This window comes from Schistocerca gregaria, unplaced genomic scaffold (genome assembly GCF_023897955.1).
Source record: "Schistocerca gregaria isolate iqSchGreg1 unplaced genomic scaffold, iqSchGreg1.2 ptg000914l, whole genome shotgun sequence".
Classification (NCBI taxonomy): Eukaryota; Metazoa; Arthropoda; class Insecta; order Orthoptera; family Acrididae; genus Schistocerca; species Schistocerca gregaria.
In genome coordinates this window covers 200,001-207,500 of record NW_026062272.1, presented here as the reverse complement: position 1 = coordinate 207,500, position 7,500 = coordinate 200,001, and the positions used below count along the sequence as shown (strand labels likewise).

The 7,500-nt window shown below is 56.9% G+C and overlaps 2 non-coding genes and 1 pseudogene across 2 annotated transcripts; all 3 read right to left on the bottom strand.

Annotated features, from left to right (window-relative positions):
- LOC126325254 (large subunit ribosomal RNA) overlaps nt 1-2,530 on the bottom strand; it is a 6,789-nt pseudogene extending 4,259 nt beyond the window's left edge.
- A 188-nt stretch (nt 2,531-2,718) lies between these two features.
- Nucleotides 2,719-2,873, bottom strand: LOC126325267 (5.8S ribosomal RNA). The gene has a single exon (XR_007559961.1). It is a non-coding gene; the product is annotated as a 5.8S ribosomal RNA (ribosomal RNA).
- Nucleotides 2,874-3,241: 368 nt separating this feature from the next.
- On the bottom strand, nt 3,242-5,134 carry LOC126325270 (small subunit ribosomal RNA). Its single transcript, XR_007559964.1, has one exon. It is a non-coding gene; the product is annotated as a small subunit ribosomal RNA (ribosomal RNA).
- Between the last annotated feature and the right edge of the window lie 2,366 nt (nt 5,135-7,500).

Genomic DNA, 7,500 nt, shown 5'->3' with positions numbered 1-7,500 from the left:
GCACCGCCGGCCAGCACGAGGCCAACCAACGGCGAGAGCAGACCACGCCCGCGCTAAACGCCCGCACTTACCGGCACCCCTACGGCACTCACCTCGCCCAGGCCCGGCACGTTAGCGCTGACCCACTTCCCGACCAAGCCCGACACGCCCCGATCCTCAGAGCCAATCCTTATCCCGAAGTTACGGATCCAATTTGCCGACTTCCCTTACCTACATTATTCTATCGACTAGAGGCTCTTCACCTTGGAGACCTGCTGCGGATATGGGTACGAACCGGCGCGACACCTCCACGTGGCCCTCTCCCGGATTTTCAAGGTCCGAGGGGAAGATCGGGACACCGCCGCAACTGCGGTGCTCTTCGCGTTCCAAACCCTATCTCCCTGCTAGAGGATTCCAGGGAACTCGAACGCTCATGCAGAAAAGAAAACTCTTCCCCGATCTCCCGACGGCGTCTCCGGGTCCTTTTGGGTTACCCCGACGAGCATCTCTAAAAGAGGGGCCCGACTTATATCGGTTCCGCTGCCGGGTTCCGGAATAGGAACCGGATTCCCTTTCGCCCAACGGGGGCCAGCACAAAGTGCATCATGCTATGACGGCCCCCATCAACATCGGATTTCTCCTAGGGCTTAGGATCGACTGACTCGTGTGCAACGGCTGTTCACACGAAACCCTTCTCCGCGTCAGCCCTCCAGGGCCTCGCTGGAGTATTTGCTACTACCACCAAGATCTGCACCGACGGCGGCTCCAGGCAGGCTCACGCCCAGACCCTTCTGCGCCCACCGCCGCGACCCTCCTACTCGTCAGGGCTTCGCGGCCGGCCGCGAGGACCGGCCATGACTGCCAGACTGACGGCCGAGTATAGGCACGACGCTTCAGCGCCATCCATTTTCAGGGCTAGTTGCTTCGGCAGGTGAGTTGTTACACACTCCTTAGCGGATTCCGACTTCCATGGCCACCGTCCTGCTGTCTTAAGCAACCAACGCCTTTCATGGTTTCCCATGAGCGTCGATTCGGGCGCCTTAACTCGGCGTTTGGTTCATCCCACAGCGCCAGTTCTGCTTACCAAAAGTGGCCCACTTGGCACTCCGATCCGAGTCGTTTGCTCGCGGCTTCAGCATATCAAGCAAGCCGGAGATCTCACCCATTTAAAGTTTGAGAATAGGTTGAGGTCGTTTCGGCCCCAAGGCCTCTAATCATTCGCTTTACCGGATGAGACTCGTACGAGCACCAGCTATCCTGAGGGAAACTTCGGAGGGAACCAGCTACTAGATGGTTCGATTAGTCTTTCGCCCCTATACCCAGCTCCGACGATCGATTTGCACGTCAGAATCGCTACGGACCTCCATCAGGGTTTCCCCTGACTTCGTCCTGGCCAGGCATAGTTCACCATCTTTCGGGTCCCAACGTGTACGCTCTAGGTGCGCCTCACCTCGCAATGAGGACGAGACGCCCCGGGAGTGCGGAGGCCGCCGCCCCGTGAAGGGCGGGGAAGCCCCATCCTCCCTCGGCCCGCGCAAGGCGAGACCTTCACTTTCATTACGCCTTTAGGTTTCGTACAGCCCAATGACTCGCGCACATGTTAGACTCCTTGGTCCGTGTTTCAAGACGGGTCGTGAAATTGTCCAAAGCTGAAGCGCCGCTGACGGGAGCGATTATTCCGCCCGAGAGCATCCCGAGCCAACAGCGGCGCGGGTCCGGGGCCGGGCCAGGTAGGTCCGTCATCCGGGAAGAACCGCGCGCGCTTGCCGGGAGCCCGAGCGCCCAAAGGGGCGAATCGACTCCTCCAGATATACCGCCGAGCAGCCAGCCAGGACACCGGGGCTCTGCCCAACAGACGCGAACCGAGGCCCGCGGAAGGACAGGCTGCGCACCCGGGCCGTAGGCCGGCACCCAGCGGGTCGCGACGTCCTACTAGGGGAGAAGTGCGGCCCACCGCACACCGGAACGGCCCCACCCCGCGGCGAGTGGAAAGGCAACCGGACACGACCCCGCCGCGGATTGCTCCGCGCGGGCGGCCGGCCCCATCTGCCGAGGGCGGGGGCCAGTGGCCGGATGGGCGTGAATCTCACCCGTTCGACCTTTCGGACTTCTCACGTTTACCCCAGAACGGTTTCACGTACTTTTGAACTCTCTCTTCAAAGTTCTTTTCAACTTTCCCTCACGGTACTTGTTCGCTATCGGTCTCGTGGTCATATTTAGTCTCAGATGGAGTTTACCACCCACTTGGAGCTGCACTCTCAAGCAACCCGACTCGAAGGAGAGGTCCCGCCGACGCTCGCACCGGCCGCTACGGGCCTGGCACCCTCTACGGGCCGTGGCCTCATTCAAGTTGGACTTGGGCTCGGCGCGAGGCGTCGGGGTAGTGGACCCTCCCAAACACCACATGCCACGACAGGCGGCAGCCTGCGGGGTTCGGTGCTGGACTCTTCCCTGTTCGCTCGCCGCTACTGGGGGAATCCTTGTTAGTTTCTTTTCCTCCGCTTAGTAATATGCTTAAATTCAGCGGGTAGTCTCGCCTGCTCTGAGGTCGTTGTACGAGGTGTCGCACGCCACACCGCCAGCCGGCTGTGCACGCTACCGAGAAAGTACCGGTATGCGAACCGCCAGGCGACGGGCGCGCATCGCACGTTTAAGGAGACGCGGCCGGCCACACAGGCGACCACGACACTCCCACGTCTCCGAAGCGGGACAAACGCCGCGCGCTTCAGTATACGTAGCCGACCCTCAGCCAGACGTGGCCCGGGAACGGAATCCATGGACCGCAATGTGCGTTCGAAACGTCGATGTTCATGTGTCCTGCAGTTCACATGTCGACGCGCAATTTGCTGCGTTCTTCATCGACCCACGAGCCGAGTGATCCACCGTCCTGGGTGATCTTTTCCTTTTCAGTCTCCCACTGTCTCTTTCAAGACAGTAGCATTTGCGGGACTGAGGCGTCTGACGGCCCCTGTTCCACTATTTTTTTTTGTGTCCAACGGCCTCACAGCCGATGGGCGTCGTACGGCTCCACACCGGAGCGGACAGGCACTCGGGCGAACGTCATTCAAAACCGGCGCCAGGCGCCAGGTACCGCAGGCCAGCCGCTCCAGAGCTTCAGCGCTCGTACCACACAACAACAACACTTCCGCTAGTTTTGAGAGGCACGCGTGGTTCCGCACGCGGCGCACGGCCACTGCCGTACAGGTAGCGTGTTGCGCGACACGACACGACACGCACATCGAAAGACATGCAGTCTAGTCGGTAATGATCCTTCCGCAGGTTCACCTACGGAAACCTTGTTACGACTTTTACTTCCTCTAAATGATCAAGTTTGGTCATCTTTCCGGTAGCATCGGCAACGACAGAGTCGATGCCGCGTACCAGTCCGAAGACCTCACTAAATCATTCAATCGGTAGTAGCGACGGGCGGTGTGTACAAAGGGCAGGGACGTAATCAACGCGAGCTTATGACTCGCGCTTACTGGGAATTCCTCGTTCATGGGGAACAATTGCAAGCCCCAATCCCTAGCACGAAGGAGGTTCAGCGGGTTACCCCGACCTTTCGGCCTAGGAAGACACGCTGATTCCTTCAGTGTAGCGCGCGTGCGGCCCAGAACATCTAAGGGCATCACAGACCTGTTATTGCTCAATCTCGTGCGGCTAGAAGCCGCCTGTCCCTCTAAGAAGAAAAGTAATCGCTGACAGCACGAAGGATGTCACGCGACTAGTTAGCAGGCTAGAGTCTCGTTCGTTATCGGAATTAACCAGACAAATCGCTCCACCAACTAAGAACGGCCATGCACCACCACCCACCGAATCAAGAAAGAGCTATCAATCTGTCAATCCTTCCGGTGTCCGGGCCTGGTGAGGTTTCCCGTGTTGAGTCAAATTAAGCCGCAGGCTCCACTCCTGGTGGTGCCCTTCCGTCAATTCCTTTAAGTTTCAGCTTTGCAACCATACTTCCCCCGGAACCCAAAAGCTTTGGTTTCCCGGAGGCTGCCCGCCGAGTCATCGGAGGAACTGCGGCGGATCGCTGGCTGGCATCGTTTATGGTTAGAACTAGGGCGGTATCTGATCGCCTTCGAACCTCTAACTTTCGTTCTTGATTAATGAAAACATACTTGGCAAATGCTTTCGCTTCTGTTCGTCTTGCGACGATCCAAGAATTTCACCTCTAACGTCGCAATACGAATGCCCCCGCCTGTCCCTATTAATCATTACCTCGGGTTCCGAAAACCAACAAAATAGAACCGAGGTCCTATTCCATTATTCCATGCACACAGTATTCAGGCGGGCTTGCCTGCTTTAAGCACTCTAATTTGTTCAAAGTAAACGTGCCGGCCCACCGAGACACTCAACAAAGAGCACCCTGGTAGGATTTAAACGGGGTCCGCGTCGGGACGCGAAAGCACCCCTTCGGCTCGCCCCACCGGCAGGACGTCCCACGATACATGCCAGTTAAACACCGACGGGCGGTGAACCAACAGCGTGGGACACAAATCCAACTACGAGCTTTTTAACCGCAACAACTTTAATATACGCTATTGGAGCTGGAATTACCGCGGCTGCTGGCACCAGACTTGCCCTCCAATAGATACTCGTTAAAGGATTTAAAGTGTACTCATTCCGATTACGGGGCCTCGGATGAGTCCCGTATCGTTATTTTTCGTCACTACCTCCCCGTGCCGGGAGTGGGTAATTTGCGCGCCTGCTGCCTTCCTTGGATGTGGTAGCCGTTTCTCAGGCTCCCTCTCCGGAATCGAACCCTGATTCCCCGTTACCCGTTACAACCATGGTAGGCGCAGAACCTACCATCGACAGTTGATAAGGCAGACATTTGAAAGATGCGTCGCCGGTACGAGGACCGTGCGATCAGCCCAAAGTTATTCAGAGTCACCAAGGCAAACGGACCAGACAAGCCAATCCGATTGGTTTTGATCTAATAAAAGCGTCCCTTCCATCTCTGGTCGGGACTCTGTTTGCATGTATTAGCTCTAGAATTACCACAGTTATCCAAGTAACGTGGGTACGATCTAAGGAACCATAACTGATTTAATGAGCCATTCGCGGTTTCACCTTAATGCGGCTTGTACTGAGACATGCATGGCTTAATCTTTGAGACAAGCATATGACTACTGGCAGGATCAACCAGGGAGCTGCGTCAACTAGAGCTGAGCAGCCGGCCGCCCGGGAGTGTGTCCCGGGGGCCCGCGCGAACACGCAAGCGTCCGCTCAATTATTCTGCAAACAGGAGGAGGCCGAGCTCTCCTGCACGATACACCTCGAAACCCTCTCAGGTCCCGGCGGCGCGCAGCGCCGTCCTAGGTACTTGGTCGGTTTCGAGAGAGGCGCAATCGCCCGGAGTTAGGCGAGTAGACGGTTTTAGTGCGAACACCCTTGCTCCCAACTGAGCTTGCCGCTGCCGACAGAGGCCCGGGAGCGTGCTGTCGTGGCATTGCCGGCGGGAGACAACACGCGCCACCTATGGTGACCGGCAGCTCCAACGCCAGCGCCACACAAGGGCAAAGCCCCACTTGGGTGCAGAAGCGAACTCTCCCAGCACAGCGCACGCGCCAACACGTCCGCACAACTGCGATACAAACCACCTGCGAGAACCGCTGGGGCGACCGAGCAGCAGACGGCGTCGCGGCGCCGAGTGCCAGGCGGCGGCGCATCCTCAACGCACACAGTCCTCAATCAGACCAGCACACTGCAGATGTCCACCGCGCTTCGCACCGGGCTCGGCTGAACCAACTTTGGCCGCCAGGCGCCGCGTGCAGGGTGCGCTGCAGCGTAGCTGCGCCGCCTGCCGAGCCCGTCGGCTGGCGCTCCTGCCACTCGGCGCCCCCCACCAGCCGCCTGTTGCGCGTGCGCCCACGCAGCGCGCGGCCAACACGCCGGGCGGCCCCCCTTCACCGGCCGGGAACAGTCCCACCAAGCCACCGCCGCGTATCGCTTCATACCCACATGGGCCTAGTCACGTGTGTGGATGTGGCGGGTACCGCTGAAACAACCGGTTAATAGCTGTACCGATCGTCGCCATCACAGATTCACCTCCAGCGTGAACAACCGCTCAACAACGGATTTCCAGTTCATTTGCGTATCTTGGGCAGTAAACGTAGATGTCCACCTACATTTGCGAATTCAACAATTCTTGCATGCCAGGATGTCATGTGTCACGACACGCTACATCAGACCACATACACACTGCGACATGTGCAGAAGAGAACACGTGGAAGGTGGCCCGCGCACGTATGCGATGTCCCTTCCGCGATCCACTGTCAACCGGCATCTGCGGCATGTCCCAGATATGGAACGCGGTCCACCAGGGTAGCACTTTGTGTGAGGCAATACGACAAAGTCGGAATACACGCGTCACTACATCACACGGCTCACGCTGACCTGACCTGACTCACCGCACCACCACCCCCAGCGACCCAGGGTGACATACAATGCGTTCGTACGTTCCTCCCACACGCCTCTACGGCGTACCACAGTGCAACCTAGCTGTTATTGGGAGACGAGACAAGTAGCATCGAGCACAACATATGGAAATTGAGATTCGACACCGTTGGGCACAGCCAGCGTACGGTCACACGTATCACACTACTTCACTCTGTACGTAACTACCGATGATCGGTACAGCGTGTGGGTTACGCGTACGACATCAGCGGACAATGGACACAGACCATACCACGACGTACACTGAGGGCGTCGACATCTGAACGCAACTGAACAGCTGCGAGGCTCATTTAACACTCAAACGCCAGACCGACCAGCTTGAGAGGACGGAGACACAAAGAGAGGGGCAGAGGGGGGGGGGCGATATAGTCCTATTGCAGTACAATTGACAGTGGATAGCGGGAATATGTGGAAAGTAAGCAACACTCGCAAGACATCTACATGAGGATAACAACGACACCAGAGATTCCGAGCAGTGAACTATGTTAGGCAAAGGGACAACGTGGGTTAGGTTAAGGGACAACGTGGGTTAGGTTAAGGGACAACGTGGGTTAGGTTAAGGGACAACGTGGGTTAGGTTAAGGGACAACGTGGGTTAGGTTAAGGGACAACGTGGGTTAGGTTAAGGGACAACGTGGGTTAGGTTAAGGGACAACGTGGGTTAGGTTAAGGGACAACGTGGGTTAGGTTAAGGGACAACGTGGGTTAGGTTAAGGGACAACGTGGGTTAGGTTAAGGGACAACGTGGGTTAGGTTAAGGGACAACGTGGGTTAGGTTAAGGGACAACGTGGGTTAGGTTAAGGGACAACGTGGGTTAGGTTAAGGGACAACGTGGGTTAGGTTAAGGGACAACGTGGGTTAGGTTAAGGGACAACGTGGGTTAGGTTAAGGGACAAATTGAGTTAGGTTAAGGGACAAATTGAGTTAGGTTAAGGGACAAATTGAGTTAGGTTAAGGGACAAATTGAGTTAGGTTAAGGGACAAATTGAGTTAGGTTAAGGGACAACGTGGGTTAGGTTAAGGGACAAATTGAGTTAGGTTAAGGGACAAATTGAGTT